At 40.0% G+C, this 27,106-nt stretch overlaps 1 pseudogene; it reads right to left on the bottom strand.

Annotated features, from left to right (window-relative positions):
* Positions 1 to 1,060: 1,060 nt before the first annotated feature.
* The window catches only part of LOC149259813 (uncharacterized), a 56,441-nt pseudogene continuing 30,395 nt past the window's right edge, over positions 1,061 to 27,106 (bottom strand).

The raw sequence follows: 27,106 nt of genomic DNA, 5'->3' as shown, positions 1-27,106 counted from the left end.
TTCTACAGTTCTAGAGCCTCCTTACAAAACATCTTTTCATAACATTTGAATACGAATTCAAGATTCACAAATGCAATCATCTATTATCACTAAATTTACTTCAGTAATTTCTGGTGTTTAATGGGGTCTCACCCCCTGAAATCCGAGCAGTGCAATGATGATTATGAAGGAAAGTAGCCATAATAACACCTCCTAGGCTATGAATAACCCAATCAAGCAAACTTCAAATATTTGGCCACACTGATGTTAAGAAGTTAGTTACTTGCCTCCTCTTTGGAAGATCGAGGAAGAAGTTAGTTACTTGCCTGATGGAGTTTGATTAAGAGGAGATATCAATGTGCAATTACTTGGTGATCCATCCACCGTGAAATCACAATTCCTTAAATTTGTTGAGAAGACAGCCCCGGTTTCTATTTACACTTCTGGAAAAGGTTCATTTGCCACTGGTCTAACAGCTTCATGCCAGAAATATCGAAATGAGATTGGATCTTCACTACGCAATGTCTAACCTTGGAAGCATCGTTGAGGCCCCTTTAAAATAACATCATATGTGACAATGCCTTTACATAACACTTCAATGCTTATGCTACAATCCTTTTAAAAGAACACACCAAGCCATATATATATGCACGACAGTCAACAAAGTGTTTAACGCACATACAACACCAATGTAGCTAACATAACTCATGGATTTCAGAAACATTTACGATATTTTAAACACAACATGGAAAGCTCATACCAAAGAAACATATGTTGTTATATAACTCATATGTAATGTTGTAATGTCAACAAAACTCATTGCATAGTTCATACGCATCGACAGAAGAAGAATATTAGGTGTGGGCTCGCACCATGGTCTTAAACTCAATTTAACAAGCATTTCGGGCATACAAGTTGTGCCAGCAATAACAGAGTACAACATCAACACCACCACCGTGCGCCTCCACACAATCCCTGCTATCAAAACCCAAAAATCCTTTGGCGTTCTATACCGATTTGCATTTAATTTCTAACCATCGCGAGTCAAGATAAACCTTATAAATCCCAAAGATGAATCCTATTATTGGACAAGAAAAGTTGTCATCCCCGGGTTATGATCATTCATTCCTGTTAGGTTTCCTATTCCACAACACCACTGTTGAACAGCAGCATAGGAGTCCACTAAATTTTCTTGGATGGTATCTAGAATAAAGCGTAGCTAAGAAAAACCCTCGCACTTCTTTTCAAAAATGTAGTACTTGGCTCCCTCTAGAGTTCTGCACCGCCACAAGATTTATTCAGTACACTCATCCATGGAGTCATCGTTGATTTTGTTGTTTGCAAGGCCATCTGTGTCATTATTCTGCCCGCGAGGCACATGCTCAACCCTACATCTTCGAAATCTGCCTTGGAGCTGTAATACGGTGTTGTAATACCTTTCAAGCCTTTGATCCCTCACCTAGGACTGCCCGTTCACCTGGTTGCAAATGAGCTCGCTATCTCCATACGCCACAATATCTGTAATACCATTATTGATAGCATGTTGAAGCCCCACAATGAGGGCCTTGTATTCTTCTATGTTATTAGTCAAGTTGTAGCCCAAACGACAAGAAAATCTCTCTATCTCTACGTTGTTACCATCTTTGAGCATGAAGCCAATACCCACAGTGCTAGGATTTCCTCTACAGGCTCCATCGAAATGTAGCGTGGCTATCACAGTCGGAGGAGTTACGAAACACAACAGGAGAAGGTGTCTGTTTTGCAATGGCAGATCTCTCAGTTCTACAAAATGGGTAGAATAGGCAGAAGATTTTTTGTATGGGAGAATATACAAAGCTCATGGTTGAAAAGCGCTCAAGGCAACCTAAATGATATGTCAGTCTTCAAAGGAAAATAATGGCTCAAAATGGAGCAGGACCAGCAATCGCCAGCTCTGATACCATGTTAAACACATACATGGCAAACACATAGTATGAATGATAAGCATGAAAGTACATCTATTATTGACATGATATACATTTATAATACATAGGAGTGACCCTTGGTTTCATATTCCAAGTGGTCCCTTGGACTCCCTTTGGTTGTTCAGCTTCCACACCAACCCTTAGAGGATTAGGCGTCCAACACTTATGTTGCTTTCATATGTTGTGTAATTGGTTACATATTCTTGTTGGTTGTTGATGAAATAATGATTCATAGATTGTTGTAATGCAAGGAAAATACATGATACAAGGCAAAGGAAAAGTTATATGGTAAAGTAAAAGGTATAAGGCAAAACAAAAGAAAAACGCAAAGGCAAATACAAAGGTAAAGACAAAGGAAAATGAATGATACAGGAAAAGGAAAAGGCATGATATACGCATAGGAAAAGGCAAAGGCATGAGAGAGGCATGATAGGAACTATAACGCACCATTTTGATCTCAAAAACCAAGTTATAATGCAAGTCACTTATCGTACAGACTGAGTTACATTGAACAGTAACGTGGTCTTTCCTTCAGCTGACCCAAGTTACCAAAATTTGAGCAATAATCCTTATAATGGTATGATGGCAGTAAAATGTAAGGTTGTAATCATTAAAGTTAGATTTTTTTAATGTGTATTTCAAACTCATCTTATGTATTTAAATATTAAAAAGCTCAAAGAATTTTGGAAATGAAGAGACAACCTTTGGAATGAAAAGAGACAAGACTTGTCATTTCAAATTCATGTGTGGAATATTAACAGCCATCAAAGTTTATTTATAAAATGTGTGATATTGGAAGGCTATAAAGTTAGATTGTTAGAGAACATGAGACCTTATTGAGTTATTCTTCATTTGTTACCTGACACATATAGAGAAGATGTGAGGAGAAGATGAAGCAAAAACAAAGATGGAGGTATGCAGAGTTATAGACTAGGTAAACCAGCATGTTGTTTCTTGTGTGTATCAAGGTATTATAGTCTCCTTTCAAGTGGTAGCTTGATAAATAACAAGTTTGAGCCTATTGAGGTAGGAGCCTCTTGTGGGTTGTATCCTACAAAAAAATTGTGGGAGTTGGAGCTTCCTTGCAAGTTGAAGCTTGCAGAAGAATAAAGGTATCAACCTCTTGTAGGTTTAAGCCTGCAGAAAATTTGATGCAATAAGGGAGTAGGAGCTTTCCTTTGCATCACAACAATGAAAAATTCATGGTTTTCTCCCTTTATGGGTTTTCCACTTATATCTGGTGTCCATATGTGTTGTTATTATTTGTTGATTTGATGTTACGTTTTACATATTACATGTTGTTCACATATTAAATTTGTTGTTCATAATGTGTTAATTTGTTCATTTAATAGTCCAGTTAACCATTGAAAAGAAAAGTAATTTATTCCTTTAAGAGCCATATTCCTTCTTTGTAAGTCTAACACTTGAAATATAGATTTGTTTGAATTATGGACTATCAAAGTGTACCTGTGCTTAGTACTACAAACCTTTTGGAATGGAAAGAGAGTAAAATCTAAACTGATAAGTGATGGACCCTATGTATGAAAGCTACTGTGTGAAGAATATTGTAAATATTCCCCCTCTACACAAGAACAACAATGGAATGCTTAGGAAAAATGTGCAATTTATAATAACCTTCACTATAAGGATCTTGAGACAATGATAGATCTAAAAACTACAAAAGAAATCTTGCATAGGTTACAGTTCATGCATGAAGGAGACACTTGTAGCGAAAATGTAGAAAAGAAGAAAAATCCTCTTCATAGGGAAAGTGTTCAATCAAATGATACATGTTTTAGTAGTGTGAGTGTACCTAATCTTCATGAGGAAAAGACAAAAGAATAAATCAAGCTTGACTCAACCTTCGCTAAAATAGAAATATTGAGGAAGGAAATTAGAGACCAAAATAAATCATTGCAGATATGTGATGAAAGAGACCAATAGTACAAGGAAGAAATTATAAGCATGAAGACATAATTATAAGCAAGAAAAGTTGAAGAGTTTATGAACAATTGACTGAAGGAGAGAGAGGAACAGTTTGAAATATTAGAAGTTGAAATTGTTTCAACCATAAGTGAGTTAGAAGAAAAGGGTAGATTGTATAAGAAGATAGAAGAGGAGGTTGTCTCCATGAAGAATAAATATGAAAATAATAGTCACTTAAAAGCAACCACAAAAGAGGATACAGTAGCATCAAATAGAGTAGTAAGAGAAACTAGTAGCAACATAATAAAAAATAAACGCAAGTAGCATAATCAATAAGAAAATAATGAGTTGAATAAAATTCCCTTCGCTCCCATAAATGAGTTGAGAAAATTTGGAAGGTTTCAAAGGACATTCTTTTCTCCCTTGAAAGATATTATTGTAGCAGCCACAACCACCCTCCAAAATTTTTCATTCACTTCGTTTTGGAGCCTCCCTACTAAATTCCCAACAACTTATCTTACACGGCCTAGGTACTTGCTTTCATTTGAATTTTATCTTTTGCTTTAAATCTTGTGTCCACTTACTTTCTTTACTTCCTAACCACAAGTTGACCTCCTATGACTTTGTTGCAAACCGGTTCTAGCATTGCCTTGATGATCTACACAATCCTAGAGGGAAACCAACCTTGCTCTCAGGAAATGCATAGTTCAACCTAGTAGTGAGCTTCGGCTTCATAATTGCGTAGACCCAGTTGGAAGCTTATCTTTAGCTGGAAAATTGTGTATCTCATGAGAGGCATCTAGAGCCACTCAGCCCAGGAATTGCACAGAATCAGTCCCTAATATGTTTCTTGATGCATGTGTTGGTGATTTTCCCAGTTCTCCCCAAAACTACACCATTTCTCCATGTATGCATGGTAGCCTTTCTAGAAAAATCAAAAAGTAAAAAAGCGAAAAAAACATCCCTATGAAATAGGGATATATTTTTAGCAGTTGGAGTTACACTTGAGTTAATTTTATAAACTACCGCCATATGTCGCTTTTTCCTAGATTTTTGGCCTTCGCGTCATAAACCCTAAATCAATCAAATCTATTTAATGGATGCCACCAGAGCTCATTTAAAAATTAAATCTTGGAGCTCTGGAATTCCCGAGGCATCTAGGAACCTTTGGCACAGTCGACGCAGATTTTCCAGGTAAGTCTTGCTTTTCTTGCCTTTTGTTGCTTTTTCTGTCGCTTTTGTTTCTTTGGCTTGTGAGAGTGTTGTTTTACCCATTTTATTGAACGACCACTGGCGTTTTGATTTGTTTTAGCTTGTAGAAGTGTTGTTTTAAGTTTTTCATTTCCTTTCCTAAGCGTCGTATGCATAACCTAGTTTTTGCACTAATGGTCGTTGTTGCGACGACTCTTCCCACAAGATTTGTTGTTTTTCTATTTGATTGATTCTTGCATTTGTTTTGATTGCATGCATCACCATTCACTCAAATCTGCACCAATAATTGCTCACACATTCATATATGCTCGTTTCCATATTTCCCTTAGGCAAATCTAGGCTGCCTTGGCCCAGATCTAGCTCTTCCCAACATGCACTGCGCATTTCCAAGAGCCAGTCTACAAGTCTTACCCTCTGGGATTTCGTAATACGCAGTCCAAGCCAGCATCAAAGCCAGAATGAACTGTGCATTGTGCAATTCTAGTCATCAGCAAGCCACACTGGACTGCGCATTGCATAGTTCCAGTCATCATCACCTCTCACTGGTAGTTGGGACTGCGCAATGCGCAAATCTAGATAAAAGTATCTCACCTCTAAAACACAAAATTGTGCAATCTTTCCCAACAGTTGCCCAGTTTGTTGCATGATCAGTCCTTGAAGTGCTTTTGATTTCAAGATAACATTTTCATGCCAATTTGCTCTGTATCCAAGTACAGCAATTGTTAATTATCTTCTCAGCAGTACAGGTAACATGGATTCCAAGAGAGTTGGATCAAAGGATATTGTAAAGATCAGCACTGGATATGTAGTTGAACAGGTGTCAATGAGCTTTCCAGTCTATGTGGACACATAGTTTTTCTTAGAGAAGGGCATGAAGATAACATGGCAGGAAATTAAGGACATATTTGTAGCTAGCTTCAAGGAAGATCTGGAAGATCAACAAGTCTATGTCAACATCCACAAGTCAAGCTTGTATAAGGTTTCATGCAGGTACCATGCCTTCCCATGTGCGCACATCATTCACTCAATTATCTCACATATTGATCCCGAGACGATGACATTGACTAGTTCCAGTGGAACACATCTTGCTACCTTCAAGACGGAAAACAATCATTGGATGTATCACTTACCACGGTCAGTCAACCGCATGGATGAACTCTTCGATACACCCAACAGCAATGTGAACACTAGAGACATCATGAAGTGTTGAGTAAAAGAGCCATAGAAGTTCAAGTTGACACCCAATCAGGTCTATAAGACTAAGTCACTCAAGAAGGCCTACCAACTCTTGATCATCTTTGCATGCCACTTATACGGTCAAGAGAGCACGAAGACCTTTCCGCAGAATTGGGTGGTTGTTTATCCATGGATCCCCAGGGCATGTCATTGGCAAGAGGAGGACCCTTGGAGGTATTGCTACAACTCCTATAAGATCAATGAACCGGTCAGCATGGCTATAGAATGGAAAGCAGCTCTGCAGGCAGCAACAACATAGGAAGAAGCAACAACAACATTAGTGAGAAGATAACCGGTGCAGGACAAAGGCAAGACGAAGATTTCTAAAAACCCAGAGGTTGAGCGAAGCTACAAGTTTAGAGAAGATCCTCTAGTTGAGAAAGTAGCTTTGGAAATAGAGGCAAAGAGGCGACAGTGTGTAAGGAGAGTAGAACGAAGGAAGAGAGAGAAGCAAAGGTTGGAGTATATGGAGAGGAAGTTGTAGGAAACAGAGAAGAAGTTGAAAGAAGAGAAGGAGCTAAGAAGGAGAGAAAGGGAAGAGAAGCATAAATAGGAAAAGGACGAAAGGCAAGGTGCAATGACAGAAAAAAATTTCTCTTATACAGGTTGAGGAGTCAGAGCAGCCAACAGATGAAGAAGAGGGTGAGCAGGTACAGGTTCAAGAACTTGCTTAGCATATTGAGCAAATGGTGGAAGCAATGGACATGGAGTTGGAATAGGACCCATAGGACCAATACATCGACCTCATGCCAAGAACATATGAGGTCGTACCTCAGTCTCCACCACCTCCAGGATCAGAACCAGTCTCAAGCCAGTAAGGAGAGATTGTTGTCCTTGATGATGATCTAGCGATGGATGTGTACAACCTTTCATCTGATGAGCCACAGCAAAGGATTCTACAGGTATGAAGAAAGCAGCTCCTTGATGATCACACATCACCTGCACACATAGAGGAAAGGGTGATTGTTTCATATGTTAGAAGACATCTATCTACCTTGGTCAATGCCTCTAAGGCTTATAAAGAAGCCACAAGTTCAACTATCAAGTTCTTATTAGAAGAGAATGATCGAATGGCAAAGGACTTGCAAGAGGCCAGGCAGAGAATAGAACAGTCTGCAGGATCTGCTATGGCAGAGATGAGAAAATCGATACTTGTTGAAGTATTGACTCTTGAGACCACCATGTGGAAACTATAAGATATATTTTTTACCATGCACAAGGCAGTTTTCCATCTATATGGTTTTCAACAGCAGTGCATGAAGATTGTCCAAACTCTCAAATACATACACGTTGCTATTACGCATGTACAGGAATGGACAATGAGGTACAAGGCAACCCCTCTTTACTTGCATAAGATAATTAAGTTGTAGGCAGAGCTAGACAAAGCACGGATTCAGATGTTGATCTAAAACTATGAGCAGATCCCTCTGCTCATCACTAGCATTGAGGCTTCCTATGCACGTTTGTTCAAGTGTCTACAATTCATAGTGATGAAACACGGGATCCCTTCAATCGGATCCCTCCCTCAAGCAATGAATAAGAACCAAGTCCTTCTATAGGTTTACAAGTACATGGAGCAATTGATGTGAGAGGCCACCAATGATGACTTACAGATGAGCACAGAAAAAATGTAAAAGTACATCAATAGTCCAACCACCCTCAGGGCAATGTTGTGCACACTCAGAGATGAGTTGGACAAAGGTTCCATAACCATATACCCGAAAGACATGGAGGGCAAGAATCTGTTTCCATAAAGACATCACCAAATAGTATGGTGACACAATAGTGTAGTACCAAGCTTGGTATCAGTTAATTGCTGAATACCATCAAGAGGATGTTGTTAAGTTTGTTGAAAAATGGAAACACGAAATTCCAGTTTAATTTGTCCTTGACTTATACTATGAATTAAATTTGAATTCTATTCTCATAGCAACTTAAAATAGTTAAATTAAGTTTATTAAACTTACTTAACTTAGGAAATTTGAGTTGGAAGTATTTTGAAAGTCATGTATATGTTCTCCCTACTTTGTAGGAGTCCAGTGTGAGTTAATTGTGAGTTGTAAAATAGAAGACTCAGTTTCATGAGTCAGTTCAGTTAAATTAGTTCTCAAACTAATTGACAGAACTAATAGTGAGTTAACAGTCAGTGGTGACACTAATGAACTCCACCAATGCTACTCTAGTTAACTGAATATTTACTCATCAGAAACTCATGCATGTCGATTCTGAGAAAGACCCAGTTGAGACTAGAGTGCAGGGACAGTGTACTATTTATTTTAGATTTTTCTGAGTTGCACTAATAGTGCATGCATTCAAGAACTGATCCTTGAGGGATTGCGCTATTTTTAGAGGCTTTATTTCCCTTTAAATACAAGCTATCCTTCATAGGAATTACACCTTGGAATAAAGACTTGGAGAGCTTGTAAAGAGGCTAAGCTTTGGCCTTGAGATTGCTTATGAGTTGGAGACTGAATTTGATGAGTGTTGGGATTGTTCTAGAGAGAACAAGCATTGTAATTTCATCTTGATTTTCCGGATTAATACAAAACGGATAGTTGGGTTTTGAGTTGTGGCTTTACTCAAATATTTATTGTGTTATGTACCTTTGATTCTCTTCCTCTATTGATTATTGTTTACTCGATGTTTATGGGCTTCCACTGTAAAGAGTAGAAGTAGATTCTTGTCTCTTGCTTTAGCAAATTGCATTAGCTTGTGAATCTATAGGATTTTCTACATGGTATCAGAGCAAAATTATTTTTTGGATCGAGAGTTTGCAAAGCAGATCTAATAATTTATGTGCAAAATTTTCAGATTCAAATTGCAGATTTGGATTCCTTGGGAGATATCGTTGATTTAAAATTGGCTCTCTAGAGGCGATTTCGAAGTTTTGAGTTTCTGGGTAACAGGTGAAATTCAAATTTGCAATACATACTTCAGGATCGGTAGATGGCATTCCATAGGTTGAGGCTTGAGTATGCCTTGGAAGGAAGCTCGAATTTCATAGCCTGGAGGGACAGGATGGAAGCTGTGCTAGAGGACAATGGCTTGAAGGAATTTGTTGAAGAAGCAATTCCTAAGCCAACCGCTACTGATGCACATAACTTGGCTGAGAGGAAGAAATGTGTGGCAAAGGCAAGGCAGATCCTTGAGGAAGTTCAAGATCATATTGCCTTGAGTCTCCATGGAAAGGAAACCCCTCATGTTATGTGGAAAACATCGACGAACTTGTATCAGAATAGCAGTGATCAAATGAAGTTGGCACTCAAGGATAAACTTCGTAAAATCAAGATGGACAAAGGTGAAATGATTCCAAAGTACTTGACCAAGTTCACTCAATGTCGGGATGAACTTGGAAGTGTTGGAATCACGGTTGTTGAGGAGAATATTGTGATCCTTGCTCTTCTTGGACTCCCAAAGAGTTGGCATAGTTATCAGGACTTTGTCAATGGTCAGGAGAAGCTACCAGATTGGGAATGACTATGGTCAGATTTGATGTAGGATGAGATCAGGAGGAACACCAGGGATGGATCTTCATCAAAGACTGATGATGAAGAGAACTATGCCTTAGCGATTAAGGCAAGGAAGGGGAAAGGTAAAATTTCTTGTTCCAAATCAGATTATTATCATGGAGGTAAGAAGAAGGACATGACGAAAGTTAAATACTTTCATTGTCACAAGATGGGTCACTTTGTTACAAATTTTCCATTGAAGAAGTCCAAGGAGAATTCCTCAGGAAGAGCGGCGGGTGAGGCTTTGGCCTCCCAATTCAAATTAGACTTTTCCCTCATTGCATGCATGGTGTCTTAAATGATGGGAAGTGTCTGGTACTTAGACACCGGAGCTTATTTCCACATGACTGGAAAAAAATATTTATTCAGTGAACTGGAGGAGAAAGATCTCAAGATGCATATCGAGATGGGTGATGATGGTAAGTATAGTGTTACTGGTGTGGGCACTATTACTTTTCAGAGGGAGCATGTGGCTCCACTCACCTTGAAGAATGTTATGCATGTATCCATACTGACGAAGAACTTGGTATCCATTGCCATGCTTGAGGATAGAGGCTATGATGTGATATTTTTGAAAGGAAAGGCGTTCCTTCGACACATAGCCACGGGTCAAGTAAAGAAGATAGGGATTCAATTTTAGAATCTCTATAATATAGAGGTAGAGGATTGTGTTTCTTTGAGTTCAAAATCGGAAAAGATGTTGAGCCGAGACATCGGCGAGTTGTGGCACAGGTGATTGGGCCACTTGCATCATGGGGCTTTGAAGATATTGTAGCAAATCTCTACCGGTCTTCCCAAAGGTACGCTTGAGCAAGTTGATACATGCAAGGGTTGTACTTTGGGAAAATACACCAAGTCTTCCTTTGGAGATAGAGACAGTCGAGTAGAGTCTATTATGGAGAGAGTCCATTCAGATGTGTGTGGACCATTATTGAAAGCATCCATGGCCAAACATAGGTATTATGTTATATTTTTTCATGACTATTCTCATAAATGTTGGGTATTTTTTATGCAAAAAATGGATCAAACTTTCACAAAGTTTTGTGAGTTCAAAGCATTGGTAGAGAAATATTTCGGCAAGAAGGTTAAATCTCTATAGAGTGATAACGGTGGTGATTATGTCTCCAATGAGTTTAAGAATTTCTATGAAGCGGAAGGGATTAAACAAGAGTTGACGGCACCCCATAACCCTCAACAAAATGGGGATGGCAAGAGGAAGAAGAGGAGCGTAGTAGGGGAAGCAAGGGTGATGTTGCATGATCAGGGCATACCACTACACTTTTGAGCTAAGGCATGCAACACAACAGTTTATGTTCATAACCGTAGCTCACATCAAATACTTGAGATGAAGACACCAGAGGAGGATTATTCCGGTAAGAGGCCAGATGTTGATCACTTCAATATTTTTGGGTCATCGGTTTATTTCCATGTGACCAAAGATACACGGAAGAAGCTTGAGCCAATAGTAGAGTTGGGGAGCTTTTTGGGGTACACTATGTTAGCCTCCTATTGCAATAGGTTTCATATTTCATGATTGACAGTGGAAGTGCCAAAAATGTTCATCTTTTCCATGCTGCAAAAGTTCCATTTTAGAAAGATTTCTCAGTTAAGGGAAGGCCAAACAGCTTAATCTTGGCTTCCCTAGGTTTAAATTTCTTGTTTTTAGAGATAGAGAATAAAGATCTGACCAAACTGTTTAATCTTGGCAGATTGTTAGATAGGTAGAGAATCAAGGGTGCTCAACAGCCTAATCTGAGCCCCTGGATGAAATAAGGATAGATTTAGATATGAAAATAGTTAAAAGAAAAGAAGAAAAGCTGGGTTTGCTAGTTCAAGTGCACCCAAACCAAAAAGAAGAAAAAATGTTAGGTAAGTAGGCTGGGTAAGTAGTTTTGTGATTGCAGAATCAAGCTATGTGATCCATTTCATGTTTTCAAGTGTCATATCTATTCAGATCACAAGTACAAGGCAATTTTCCTTTGGAGCAGCTCAAGCGAGGCATGTCTAACTCCCCCTTCTTCTTATTCCCCAAATCATTCACTAACCTCCCCAAAGAGGTCAAGATCTGCTTGACATCTCTTAATTTCATCACTTTTCATATCATTAGCCTAAGTAAAGGTTTGCTTTGCTTAGGAGTACTCTTATTCACTCTTTGAGCCATTTTCCCCTTCAAATAGCCTAAGATCTTCAAACTTAGCGCTTTCTTATCATTTTCATATTAATTTCTAATTATACTATGTAAATCCCTATCTATTTCCCCTTCCCCTTACTAAAAAGCACTAAATAGCTCCCCTATGTACATATCCCCCCCTCTGGTTGAAAAATAACCATAACTATGCTTGGGAATTGCTAAGTTTGCCTGAAACTTAACAAGAACCCTCATCTTGCCTCTTTAAACCATCCTCTAATGCAAAGGACCCCTTCCTAAGCAAAAAATCTTCCTTCAAGTGTATAAAAACCATCATTAACCATGTTTTAACCTTTTTAAAGGCTCAAAACCCTTCTCACAACATATAAAATTCCTCTTAAATGCTTTTGGACTCCTTCCAAGCATTAAAACCCATCTTTTTAGGCTATTGGACCCCTTCCAATGCCTTAGAATCCCTTCAAAACATTAAAAAGGCCCCTCCGATTTCACAAAGCCTCCCTTTAGTGTTAAAACCTTCCTCCGAATTAATTTTCCCCCCTCCGACGTGATATCGCTGTCGGAGGTCGCAGCGATCATTGTTGGCCCCTTTTTATATGCTTCCGATCCTTTCCCCGCCAATGCGATATCGCAATCAGCGTATCGCAAAGTCATATGCCCCATATACATGTTCCTTCCCCTTTCACCGATGCGATATCGCTATCGCATCTGAAGCGATATCGCTATCGGGAGCCCTCCGCATCTCAGTTTCACGTTTTACAGGCATATATCACATTTTACCGCATAAACCTAAGTTTTTCATAAAACTTAAGTTTATCGCAAAAACCCCGCATTTTCATCTTTCGCAAGCCTTATCACAATTTCCCCGATGGTAAAGCACTGATGTAATCATGGTCGTCCATCGTCCCGCCCAGATCAACGGTCCAGATCGTTTTGGCGATCGCCCATTTCGGCAATCGCATATGTATTAACCATCCGCCCCGCTGATTGCCGAAACGCGGAGTTAATCTCAGCCACCCATTCAGGCCCGCTGATCAACGACTCATATTGATTCGCATCATTGCTATATGGCTCCGACCAGCAGAGCCGAAAAGCTACAAAGCGCGGCATATATATATATTTCGGGTCCGAAAAGGCCCTTTGTACAGCGAAAAGGGAAGGCTCCGCTACTCCGGAGCCGAAATAACAATAAAGCAAGCCTAAAAAGTGTCGGGTCCAATAAGGGTTCGTACTATACGCTCTGTTTCGTGGCCCGAAAAGCTATAGAATGCAGTGTTAAAGGATTTCGGGTCCGCGGACCCGTTCCATTGCAAAACCACCGATTTGGGTTCGTCGATGGGCCGGACCCGAAATACAATAAAGAAGAGCCTATAAGCAAATCGGGTCCGTATGGTATATCGCTCGTCGGAGGTTTTATATGTTGGGACCGCCGACCCTCCGACCGCCGAGTTAGCGCCAGCCGTTGGATCGGCCCGCGCCGGATCCAACGGCCCAGATTTAATCTTTGCTACAGTGATCGCTCCCACCCCATTTTTGATGAAATTTCATGTTTTAAGGCATTTTTTTCCTTATAAAAAGAAAATGGCCATTTTTACAGGACTTCTTCCAGCGCCCGCGCCCGGCTCCCGATAAGGGAATTCATGCATTTCTACATCATTTTTTATTGCTCCAAAGCACAAAATTGCTCCAAGTACGGGATTTTGGCCTCGGGAGAGCTATGAGCATCCGTTCCTCCTCCTGTTTTACAGTTTTCTTTAGATTAAGCATTATTTTGAATCGGCCATCGCCGATAGCATTCCAAAGGCCACAAAAGTCATTGCAGCAGTTGTTTTTGCATTAAATTGGCAGATAAAGGGGCGATGGGACAGTCAAAGAGTATCAGAGGAAAGATAAGGCCTAGATTCAGTACCAAAGTGTATCAGGATGCGGCAAAGTGTATCAGTGAAGGTTTTCAGTGGAAGACTTTAATTCCGAAGCAGGAAAACATTAAAGAGCCCCCAGCAAAGTCAATAAAGCAGCTCTGAGCCATAAAGGCTCACCAACTCACAGCTTTGGCCATTTAAGGCATAAGAACCACTTACAGGCGCAGATGAATGAATTTAAAGCACAGTTATGGCTAAAGAGCCAGCACATAGCAGCAAAGGACTGTATTAATCCATTTTTGAGGCTGTTGTCCCCTGCGCAACTCATGTAGATATTTTAGGCATTTATTTGAAGCATATGTTAGGTCAGAAGGACTCATTTCATCAGATCTGTTTGAGATCTGTTTTGTAGATATTTTTGAGATATTTTTCCTTGAGATCTGTCTCAGATCTGATTGTCTGTACATATTTTCCCTATTTAAACCACCCTCTGCATTGTAGAAAGGGTTGGTTGGTTGATAATCTTCTTTCTGGACTTGCACTGTATACTTCGAGAGATTTAATGAACAGAGATTGTTGGAATACCTTGTGTCTGGACTGTTTGATGTGGATTTGATGGCTGAAGAGTAGATTACAGAATTCTAATGCTCTCTTCATGGAACAATAAGTCTTTCTCCCTTGTTTTCAGTTTCTATGTATGCTATATCATCTGTATGTCATGATCTAAATTGCAGGAAGAAAGAATAATTCAGATATTGCTTATTTGTACTCTGTTCTCAATTCCTTTATTTCTCCATGTTTTCCTCTGAATTAGTCCTAAATATGAATACTTCTTTGATCATATTTACACTAGTTCTTTCATATATGACTGTTATTTAGGAATCCTTGATTGCTCCTATATGATGTTCACTCACCTTCCCTCTGTTAGCATAATGAGAGCTGCTTAGCTATCTTTCATTTCCTGACATCCATTTCATCCTTATTCTAGCTTTGATATTGTTCCTTGTTTAAACTATTATGCTCTGTAATTCCTCTTGTGACCAAGAAAACGCACCAGCAGCCTTAATCCTTGACTCCATGCCCAATGGTCTAAACTTCTCCCACTATGCAGGCCAACTCTGTCTAAACTATCATCCATCCCACCAAATTTCAAACAAAACCCAAGTACATCATAACTAGCCTAAAATCAACCCAAAACAAAGCTAAATTATAAAGAGAGAGCCCTCTCTGACTGCAGGTAGGCTAGGACCTACAGTCCAAAGATTGGTTTGTGGTTACCTCGGCCATATCCCTTAAGGAACCAAGGGACAACCTGAGTGATAACATACTGGCGACTCCACTGGGGAAATTCTTAGAAAAATCCAAAAGCAGCTTAGAAGCTGGCTCCAAAGAGGAAATCTCGTTTTCTGGAGAAAGTGCTCCTTTTCTTCAGAACTTTTTCATGTTTAGTTCTGATCTTTGATGGTGGACAGAGATCAGGCACTTCAAAGTTAAGTCATCCACCTGGCGACTCCACATCATTTTCAATCAAGACTCCATTGGAGGAATGAACCTGAAAGAGAAAATATTTAAGTTTCCTCTGAAACAGTTCAGCAAAGTTATATTCCAACTGTTCCATCCCCGCTGTTCCAACTGTTCTGTTTCTTCCTGTTGTTCCATTTTTCCCGGCAAATATGGCGAATCGTTATACACCTTTACAGTTACCTGCAAATCTAGGGGCTATGCCTCAGGATTATCAAACCAAAATCACATATTTTGATGGTACTGGTTCTTGCACAGCCCTGCAACATACCAAAAAAATGTAGCACTATTTTGAGATTTATGAAATAGATGAGGATGCTATAAGAATGAAAATTTTTGTCCAAAGTCTCAGAGGTGACGTTAGGCCCTAGTTTAGAGCTCTTCCTGCAAATTCCATAGCTGATCCAGAGGCTCTTTACCAAACATTTCTTAACAGATGGGAGAAGAAGAAGGATCCCCCGCACATATTATCAGAATATGATAATATCAAAAGAGGCCCTCAAGAGGCTGTCTTAGACTATTGTGCAAGATTTAACAGTGTTTATAATGCAATCCCACAAAACCTCAGGCCTCCACCTGATCTTGCTTTGTATAAATTCCCGGATGGTTTTGATGCCGACATGGCATATCAACTGAGGGAAAGAGCCCCTCAAAGTTTAGCTGACATGCAAAATGTAGCTGTTAGTGTGGAGGAAAATCTGATTGCCAAGAGAAACAGAGCAAGAGCTGAGAGAAGAACTGCTTTCAAAGATGAAACTTCAGTTTCTGAGCAATATATGGATGAATCTCCCAATCTATTGTATGAATATAATTGCTTTTCTTCTTTCAGTTGTCTTCCCAAATATCATCAATATGAAGAATATTATGTGCCTAATGTCCAAATTAGCCTTGCAGAGGAGTCAGAGCCTATTTTGGCAGAAATCATAGTTCAGGATCAGCAGCCTGAACCTAGTGATCAGCTTGCTCATTTCAGCTATGAAGAGGAGAAGGAAAGTGCAGAGAATTTTGATTTCAGCGAAGGAACTTTGCCATTTTGTTTTGAGTCTTTTCAGTTTATTAAGAATAATTATCATGCAGTATGTAATTAAGTGTCAGCAAGTGTTGATATTGATCATCTAGAGGAGAGTCAAACCCTTGCTCCTAATGCATTACCTCTAGATTTGCAGCCCCAAAGTGCCACTGAATGTCAGATTGAAGAAGAAGACTTGAAAGCAGCAACGTATGATCAAGAAGTCCCTGATGATCCCCTGCCTCTTTGTTTTCAGTCTTCTGAATTATTTGAAAAACAAGAGGAGCAGAAAGTGCAGATCAGTCAAGTCCCATTCGAGCCTGTTTATAATGAGTTGCAAGTATCGCTCCAAGTTTTGTGCAATCCATTAGATGGCAGGCTGAGTGATGGAATAAATCAGCTCTCTTCTCCATTAGAAGGCTGCAAGGCTCAATATCAAGTTGATGATCCCCCAATTCCAAAGCATGATAGTTGTCCCAAACCTTTGTACAGTTCTTTAATTCAGTCCAGCAATAATGTATATATGCTGCAGGACCCTTTTGTACAGTTTCTTGTTTCAGCAAAGGAGATCAAGACTGTCCTTGTCTTTGCAGGGATTAACAAAGCTATATCAGATTGCAGGATCTCCATTTCAAGTACCAACAAGCACAAGCAGCAAAGCTCATTGATGTTTATAATGCTTAAGTGGCTGCACTGGCTGTTTCATTTCACCTAACCAGCAAAGTAAGTGCTGATTAGAGTAGGTAGGTAGGATTTCAGTTTTCCGTTTGGATAGCAGCTTGCTGCAGTTGAAGCCCGAAGTGAAGGCCCTAAGCTCTTCAAGTCTACTGTCATGTTCATAAATAAAGCAGCCAGCAAAGGGAAGTTTTTCAGAGTACAGCAACAATTGAAGATCAAGGCAATCTGACCTGCTGTTCTTGACTTTTCACAAGGAAAAGCCATCCCCAAGTGGAGCCACCATTAGCCTCCTATTGCAATAGGTTCCATATTTCATGATTGACATTGGAAGTGCCAAAAATGTTCATCTTTTCCATGCTGCAAAAGTTCCATTTTTGAAAGATTTCTCAGTTAAGGGAAGGCCAAACAGCTTAATCTTGGCTTCCCTAGGTTTAAATTTCTTGTTTTTAGAGATAGAGAATAAAAATCTGACCAAACTATTTAATCTTGGTAGATTGTTAGATAGGTATATAATCAAGGGTGCTCAACTGCCTAATCTGAGCCCCTGGATGAAATAAGGATAGATTTAGATAGGAAAATAGTTAAAAGAAAAGAAGAAAAGCTAGGTTTGCTAGTTCAAGTGCACCCAAACCAAAAAGAAGAAAAAATGTTAGGTAAGTAGGCTGGGTAAGTAGTTTTGTGATTGCAGAATCAAGCTATGTGATCCATTTCATGTTTTCAAGTGTCATATCTATTCAGATCACAAGTACAAGGCAGTTTTCTTTTGGAGTAGCTCAAGCGAGGCATGTCTAACTCCCCCTTCTTCTTATTCCCCAAATCATTCACTAACCTCCCCAAAGAGGTCAAGATCTGCTTGACATCTCTTAATTTCATCACTTTTCATATCATTAGCCTAAGTAAAGGTTTTCTTTGCTTAGGAGTACTCTTATTCACTCTTTGAGCCATTTTCCCCTTCAAATAGCCTAAGATCTTCAAACTTAGCGCTTTATTATCATTCTCATATTAATTTCTAACTATACTATGTAAATCCCTATCTATTTCCCCTTCCCCTTACTAAAAAGCACTAAATAGCTCCCCTATGTACATATCCCCCCCTCTGGTTAAAAAATAACCATAACTATGCTTGGGAATTGCTAAGTTTGCCTGAAACTTAACAAGAACCCTCATCTTGCCTCTTTAAACCATCCTCCAATGCAAAGGACCCCTTCCTAAGCAAAAAATATTCCTTAAAGTGTATAAAAACCATCATTAACCATGTTTTAACCTTTTTAAAGGCTCAAAACCCTTCTCACAAGATATAAAATTCCTCTTAAATGCTTTTGGACTCCTTCCAAGCATTAAAACCCATCTTTTTAGGCTATCGGACCCCTTCCGATGCCTTAGAATCCCTTCAAAACATTAAAAAGGCCCCTCCGATTTCACAAAGCCTCCCTTTAGTGTTAAAACCTTCCTCCGAATTCATTTTCCCCCCTCCGACGTGATATCGTTGTCGGAGGTCGCAGCGATCATTGTTGGCCCCTTTTTATATGCCTCTGATCCTTTCCCCGCCGATGCGATATCACAATCGGCGTATCGCAAAGTCATATGCCCCATATACATGTTCCTTCCCCTTTCACCGATGTGATATCGCTATCGCATCTGAAGCGATATCGCTATCGGGAGCCCTCCGCACTGCAGTTTCACGTTTTACAGCATATATCACATTTTACCGCATAAACCTAAGTTTTTCATAAAACTTAAGTTTATCGCAAAAACCCCGCATTTTCATCTTTCTCAAGCCTTATTGTAATTTCCCCGATGGTAAAGCGCCGATGTAATCATGGCCGTCCATCGTCCCGCCCAGATCAAAGGTCCAGATCGTTTCGGTGATCGCCCATTTCGACGATCGCATATGTATTAACCATCTGCCCCGTCGAATGCCGAAACGTCGAGTTAATCTCAGCCGCCCATTCGGGCCCGCTGATCAACGGCTCATATTGATTCGCATCATTCCTATATGTCTCCGACGAGCGGAGCCGAAAAGCTACAAAGCGCGGCATATATATATTTCGGGTCCGAAAAGGCCCTTTGTACAGCGAAAAGGGAAGGCTCTGATACTCAGGAGCCGAAATAACAATAAAGCAGGCCTAAAAAGTGTCGGGTCCGATAAGGGTTCGTGCTGTACGCTCTGTTTCGTGGCCCGAAAAGCTATAGAATGCAGTGTTAAAGGATTTCGGGTCCGCGGACCCGTTCCATTGCAAAACCGCCGATTTGGGTTCGCTGATGGGCCGGACCCGAAATACAATAAAGAAGAGCCTATAAGCAGGACGGGTCCGTATGGTATATCGCTCGTCGGAGGTTTTATATGTTGGGACCGCTGACCCGCCGACCGTCGAGTTAGCGCCAGCCATTGGATCGGCCCGCGCCGGATCCAACGGCCCAGATTTAATCTTTGCTACAGTGATCGCTCCCGCCCCATTTTTGATGAAATTTCATGTTTTAAGGCATTTTTTGGCTTATAAAAAGAAAATGGCCATTTTTACAGGACTTCTTCCAGCGCCTGCGCCCGGCTCCCGATAAGGGAATTCATGCATTTCTACATCATTTTTTATCGCTCCAAAGCACAAAATTGCTCCAAGTAAGGGATTTTGGCCTCGGCAGAGCTATGAGCATCCGTTCCTCCTCCTGTTTTACAGTTTTCTTCAGATTAAGCATTATTTTGAATCAGCCATTGCCGATAGCATTCCAAAGGCCACAGAAGTCATTACAGTAGTTGTTTTTGCATTAAATTGGCAGATAAAGGGGCAATGGGACAGTCAAAGAGTATCAGAGGAAAAATAAGGCCCATATTCAGTGCCAAAGTGTATCAAGATGCGACAAAGTGTATCAGTGAACGTTTTCAGTGGAAGACTTTAATTCTGAAGCAGGAAAACATTAAAGAGCCCCCAGCAAAGTCAATAAAGCAGCTCTGAGCCATAAAGGCTCACCAACTCACAGTTTTGGCCACTTAAGGCAGCAGAACCACTTACAGGCGCAGATGAATGAATTTAAAGCACAGTTATGGCTAAAGAGCCAGCAAATAGCAGCAAAGGACTGTATTAATCCATTTTTGAGGCTGTTGTCCCCTGCGCAGCTCATGTAGATATTTTAGGCATTTGTTTCAAGCATATGTTAGGTCAGAAGGACTCATTTCATCATATCTGTTTCAGATCTGTTTTGTAGATATTTTTGAAATATTTTTCCTTGAGATCTGTCTCAGATCTGATTGTCTGTACATATTTTCCCTATTTAAACCACCCTCTGATTGTAGAAAGGGTTGGTTGGTTGATAATCTTCTTTCTGGACTTGCACTGTATACTTCGAGAGATTTAATGAACAGAGATTGCTGGAATACCTTGTGTCTGGACTGTTTGATGTGGATTTGATGGATGAAGAGTAGACTACAGAATTCTAATGCTCTCTTCATGGAACAATAAGTCTTTCTCCCTTGTTTTCAGTTTCTATGTATGCTACATCATCTGTATGTCATGATCTAAATTGCAGGAAGAAAGAATAGTTCAGATATTGCTTATTTGTACTCTGTTCTCAATTCCTGTTATTTCTCCATGTTTTCCTCTGAATTAGTCCTAAATATGAATACTTCTTTGATCATATTTACACTAGTTATTTCATATATGATTGTTATTTAGGAACCCTTGATTGCTCCTATATGATGTTCACTCACCTTCCCTCTGTTAGCATAATGAGAGCTGCTTAGCTATCTTTCATTTCCTGACATCCATTTCATCCTTATTCTAGCTTTGATATTGTTCCTTGTTTAAACTATTATGCTCTATAATTCCTCTTGTGACCAAGAAAACGCACCAGCAACCTTAATCCTTGACTCCATGCCCAATGGTCTCAACTTTTCCCACTATGCAGGCCAACTCTGTCTGAACTATCATACATCCCACCAAATTTCAAACAAAACCCAAGTACATCATAACTAGCCTAAAATCAACCCAAAACAAAGCTAAATTATAAAGAGAGAGCCCTCTCTGACTGCAGGTAGGCTAGGACCTACAGTCCAAAGATTGGTTTGTGGTTACCTCGGCCATATCCCTTAAGGAACCAAGGGACAACCTGAGTGATAACATACTGGCGACTCCACTGGGGAAATTCTTAGAAAAATCCAAAAGCAACTTAGAAGCTGGCTCCAAAGAGGAAATCTCGTTTTCTGGAGAAAGTGCTCCTTTTCTTCAAAAATTTTTCATGTTTAGTTCTGATCTTTGATGGTGGACAAAGATCAGGCACTTCAAAGTTAAGTCATCCACCTGGCGACTCCACACCATTTTCAATCAAGACTCCATTGGAGGAATGAACCTGAAAGAGAAAATATTTAAGTTTCCTCTGAAACAGTTCAGCAAAGTTATATTCCAACTGTTCCATCCCCGTTGTTCCAACTGTTTTGTTTCTTCCTGTTGTTCCATTTTTCCCGGCAAATATGGCGAATCGTTATACACCTTTACAGTTACCTGCAAATCTAGGGGCTATGCCTCAGGATTATCAAACCAAAATCACATATTTTGATGGTACTGATTCTTGCACAGCCCTGCAACATACCAAAAAAATGCAGGACTATTTTGAGATTTATGAAATAGATGAGGATGCTATAAGAATGAAAATTTTTGTCCAAAGTCTCAGAGGTGACGTTAGGCCCTAGTTTAGAGCTCTTCCTGCAAATTCCATAGCTGATCCAGAGGTTCTTTACCAAACATTTCTTAATAGATGGGAGAAGAAGAAGGATCCCCTGCACATATTATCAGAATATGATAATATCAAAAGAGGCCCTCAAGAGGCTGTCTTAGACTATTGTGCAAGATTTAACAGTGTTTATAATGCAATCCCACAGAACCTCAGGCCTCCACCTGATCTTGCTTTGTATAAATTCTCGGATGGTTTTGATGCCGACATGGCATATCAACTGAGGGAAAGAGCCCCTCAAAGTTTAGCTGACATGCAGAATGTAGCTGTTAGTGTGGAGGCAAATCTAATTGCCAAGAGAAACAGAGCAAGAGCTGAGAGAAGAACTGCTTTCAAAGATGAAACTTCAGTTTCTGAGCAATATATGGATGAATCTCCCAACCTATTGTATGAATATAATTTCTTTTCTTCTTTCAGATGTCTTCCCAAATATCATCAATATGATGAAGATTATGTGCCTAATGTCCAAATTAGCCTTGCAGAGGAGTCAAAGCCTATTTTGGCAGAAAGCATAGTTCAGGATCAGCAGCCTGAACTGAGTGATCAGCTTGCTCATTTCAGCTATGAAGAGGAGAAGGAAAGTGCAAAGAATTTTGATTCAGCGAAGGAACTTTGCCATTTTTTTTGAGTCTTTTCAGTTTATTAAGAATAATTATCATGCAGTATGTAATCAAGTGTCAGCAAGTGTTGATATTGATCATCTAGAGGAGAGTCAAATCCTTGCTCCTAATGCATTACCTCTAGATTTGCAGCCCCAAAGTGCCACTGAATGTCAGATTGAAGAAGAAGACTTGAAAGCAGCAACGTATGATCAAGAAGTCCCTGATGATCCCCTGCCTCTTTGTTTTAAGTCTTCTGAATTATTTGAAAAACAAGAGGAGCAGCAAGTGCAGACCAGTCATTCCCATTTGAGCCTGTTTATAATGAGTTGCAAGTATCGCTCCAAGTTTTGTGCAATCCATTAGATGGCAGGCTGAGTGATGGAATAAATCAGCTCTCTTCTCCATTAGAAGGCTGCAAGGCTCAATATCAAGTTGTTGATGATCCCCCAATTCCAAAGCATGATAGCTGTCCCAAACCTTTGTACAGTTCTTTAATTCAGTCCAGCAATAATGTATATATGTTGCAGGACCCTTTTGTACAGTTTCTTGTTTCAGCAAAGGAGATCAGGATTGTCCTTGTCTTTGCAGGGATTAACAAAGCTATATCAGATTGCAAGATCTCCATTTCAAGTACCAGCAAGCACAAGCAGCAAAGCTCATTGATGTTTATAATGCTTAAGTGGCTGCATTGGCTGTTTCATTTCACCTAACCAGCAAAGTAAGTGCTGATTAGAGTGGGTAGGTAGGATTTCAGTTTTCTGTTTGGATAGCAGATTGCTGCAGTTGAAGCTCGAAGTGAAGGCACTAAGCTCTTCAAGTTTGTTGTCATGTTCATAAATAAAGCAGACAGCAAAGGGAAGTTTTTCATAGTACAGCAACAACTGAAGATCAAGGCAATCTAACCTGATATTCTTGAATTTTCACAAGGAAAAGCCATCCCCAAGTGGAGCCACTATTAGCCTCCTATTGCAATAGGTTTCATATTTCATGATTGACAGTGGAAGTGCCAAAAATGTTCATCTTTTCCATGCTGCAAAAGTTCCATTTTTAAAAGATTTCTCAGTTAAGGGAAGGCCAAACAGCTTAATCTTGGCTTCCCTAGGTTTAAATTTCTTGTTTTTAGAGATAGAGAATAAAAATCTGACCAAACTGTTTAATCTTGGTAGATTGTTAGATAGGTAGAGAATCAAGGGTGCTCAACAGCCTAATCTGAGCCCCTGGATGAAATAAGGATAGATTTAGATAGGAAAAATAGTTAAAGAAAAGAAGAAACGTTGGGTTTGCTAGTTCAAGTGCACCCAAACCAAAAAGAAGAAAAAATGTTAGGTAAGTAGGCTGGGTAAGTAGTTTTGTGATTGCAGAATCAAGCTATGTGATCCATTTCATGTTTTCAAGTGTCATATCTATTCAGATCACAAGTACAAGGCAGTTTTCCTTTGGAGCAGCTCAAGCGAGGCATGTCTAACTCCCCCTTCTTCTTATTCCCCAAATCATTCACTAACCTCCCCAAAGAGGCCAAGATCTGCTTGACATCTCTTAATTTCATCACTTTTCATATCATTAGCCTAAGTAAAGGTTTGCTTTTCTTAGGAGTACTCGTATTCACTCTTTGAGCCATTTTCCCCTTCAAATAGCCTAAGATCTTCAAACTTAGCGCTTTCTTATCATTTTCATATTAATTTCTAACTATACTATGTAAATCCCTATCTATTTCCCCTTCCCCTTACTAAAAAGCACTAAATAGCTCCCCTATGTACATATCCCCCCCTCTGGTTGAAAAATAACCATAACTATGCTTGGGAATTGCTAAGTTTGCCTGAAACTTAACAAGAACCCTCATCTTGCCTCTTTAAACCATCCTCCAATGCAAAGGACTCCTTCCTAAGCAAAAAATCTTCCTTCAAGTGTATAAAAACCATCATTAACCATGTTTTGACCTTTTTAAAGGCTCAAAACCCTTCTCACAACATATAAAATTCCTCTTAAATGCTTTTGGACTCCTTCCAAGCATTAAAACCCATCTTTTTAGGCTATTGGACCCCTTCCGATGCCTTAGAATCCCTTCAAAACATTAAAAAGGCCCCTCCGATTTCACAAAGCCTCTCTTTAGTGTTAAAACCTTCCTCCGAATTCATTTGCCCCCCTCCGACGCGATATCGCTGTCGGAGGTCGCAGCGATCATTGTTGGCCCCTTTTTATATGCCTCTGATCCTTTCCCCGCCGATGCGATATCGCAATCGGCGTATCGCAAACTCATATGCCCCATATACATATTCCTTCCCCTTTCACCGATGTGATATCACTATCACATCTGAAGCGATATCGCTATCGGGAGCCCTCCCCATCGCAGTTTCACGTTTTACAGCATATATCACATTTTACCGCATAAACCTAAGTTTTTCATAAAAATTAAGTTTATCGCAAAAACCCCGCATTTTCATCTTTCGCAAGCCTTATCACAATTTCCCCGATGGTAAAGCGTCGATGTAATCATGGCCGTCCATCGTCCCGCCCAGATCAATGGTCCAGATCGTTTCGGCGATCGCATATGTATTAACCATCCACCCCGCCGATTGCCAAAACGTCGAGTTAATCTCAGCCACCCATTCGGGCCCGCTGATCAACGACTCATATTGATTCGCATCATTCCTATATGGCTCCGACCAGCGGAGCCGAAAAGCTACAAAGCGCGGCATATATATATTTCGGGTCCGAAAATGCCCTTTGTACAGTGAAAAGGGAAGGCTCCGATACTCCGGAGCTGAAATAACAATAAAGCAGACCTAAAAAGTGTCGGGTCCGATAAGGGTTCGTACTGTACGCTCTGTTTCGTGGCCCGAAAAGCTATAGAATGCAGTGTTAAAGGATTTCGGGTCCACGGACCCGTTCCATTGCAAAACCGCCGATTTGGGTTCGCCAATGGGCCGGACCCGAAATACAATAAAGAAGAGCCTATAAGCAGATCGGGTTCGTATGGTATATCGCTCGTTGGAGGTTTTATATGTTGGGACCGCCGACCCGCCGACCGTCGAGTTAGCGCCAACCGTTGGATCGGCCTGTGCCGGATCCAACGACCCAGATTTAATCTTTGCTACAGTGATCGCTCCCACCCCATTTTTGATGAAATTTCATGTTTTAAGGCAGTTTTTGCCTTATAAAAAGAAAATGGCCATTTTTACAGGACTTCTTCCAGCGCCCGCGCCCGGCTCCCGATAAGGGAATTCATGCATTTCTACATCATTTTTTATCGCTCCAAAGCACAAAATTGCTCCAAGTATGGGATTTTGGCCCCGGCAGAGCTATGAGCATCCGTTCCTCCTCCTGTTTTACAGGTTTCTTCAGATTAAGCATTATTTTGAATCGGCCATCGCCGATAGCATTCCAAAGGCCACAGAAGTCATTACAACAGTTGTTTTTGCGTTAAATTGGCAGATAAAGGGGCGATGGGACAGTCAAAGAGTATCAGAGGAAATATAAGGCCCGGATTCAATGCCAAAGTGTATCAGGATGCAGCAAAGTGTATTAGTGAAGGTTTTCAGTGGAAGACTTTAATTCCAAAGCAGGAAAACATTAAAGAGCCCCCAGCAAAGCCAATAAAGCAGCTCTGAGCCATAAAGGCTCACCAACTCACAGTTTTGGCCACTTAAGGCAGCAGAACCACTTACAAGCACAGATGAATGAATTTAAAGCACAGTTATGGCTAAAGAGCCAGCACATAACAGCAAAGGACTGTATTAATCCATTTTTGAGGCTGTTGTCCCCTGCGCAGCTCATGTAGATATTTTAGGCATTTATTTCAAGCATATGTTAGGTCAGAAGGACTCATTTCATTAGATCTGTTTAAGATCTGTTTTGTAGATATTTTTGAGATATTTTTCCTTGAGATCTGTCTCAGATCTGATTGTCTGTACATATTTTTCCTATTTAAACCACCCTCTGCATTGTAGAAAGGGTTGGTTGGTTGATAATCTTCTTTCTGGACTTGCACTGTATACTTCGAGAGATTTAATGAACAGAGATTGCTGGAATACCTTGTGTCTGGACTGTTTGATGTGGATTTGATGGTTGAAGAGTAGATTACAGAATTCTAATGCTCTCTTCATGGAACAATAAGTCTTTCTCCCTTGTTTTCAGTTTCTATGTATGCTATATCATTTGTATGTCATGATCTAAATTGCAGGAAGAAAGAATAGTTCAGATATTGCTTATTTGTACTCTGTTCTCAATTCCTGTTATTTCTCCATGTTTTCCTCTGAATTAGTCCTAAATATGAATACTTCTTTGATCATATTTACACTAGTTCTTTCATATATGACTGTTATTTAGGAATCCTTGATTGCTCCTATATGATGTTCACTCACCTTCCCTCTGTTATCATAATGAGAGTTGCTTAGCTATCTTTCATTTCCTGACATCCATTTCATCCTTATTCCAGCTTTGATATTGTTCCTTGTTTAAACTATTATGCTCTGTAATTCCTCTTGTGACCAAGAAAACGCACCAGCAGCCTTAATCCTTGACTCCATGCCCAATGGTCTAAACTTCTCCCACTATGCAGGCCAACTTTGTCTGAACTATCATCCATCCCACCAAATTTCAAACAAAACCCAAGTACATCATAACTAGCATAAAATCAACCCAAAACAAAGCTAAATTATAAAGAGAGAGCCCTCTCTAACTGCAGGTAGGCTAGGACCTGCAGTCCAAAGATTGGTTTGTGGTTACCTCGGCCATATCCCT

The sequence above is a fragment of the Pinus tabuliformis genome, chromosome 6 (genome assembly GCF_031772625.1).
Source record: "Pinus tabuliformis cultivar Carrire ecotype Pingquan chromosome 6, CPIR1, whole genome shotgun sequence".
Lineage (NCBI taxonomy): Eukaryota > Viridiplantae > Streptophyta > Pinopsida > Pinales > Pinaceae > Pinus > Pinus tabuliformis.
This window is presented reverse-complemented; position numbering and strand designations above follow the sequence as displayed.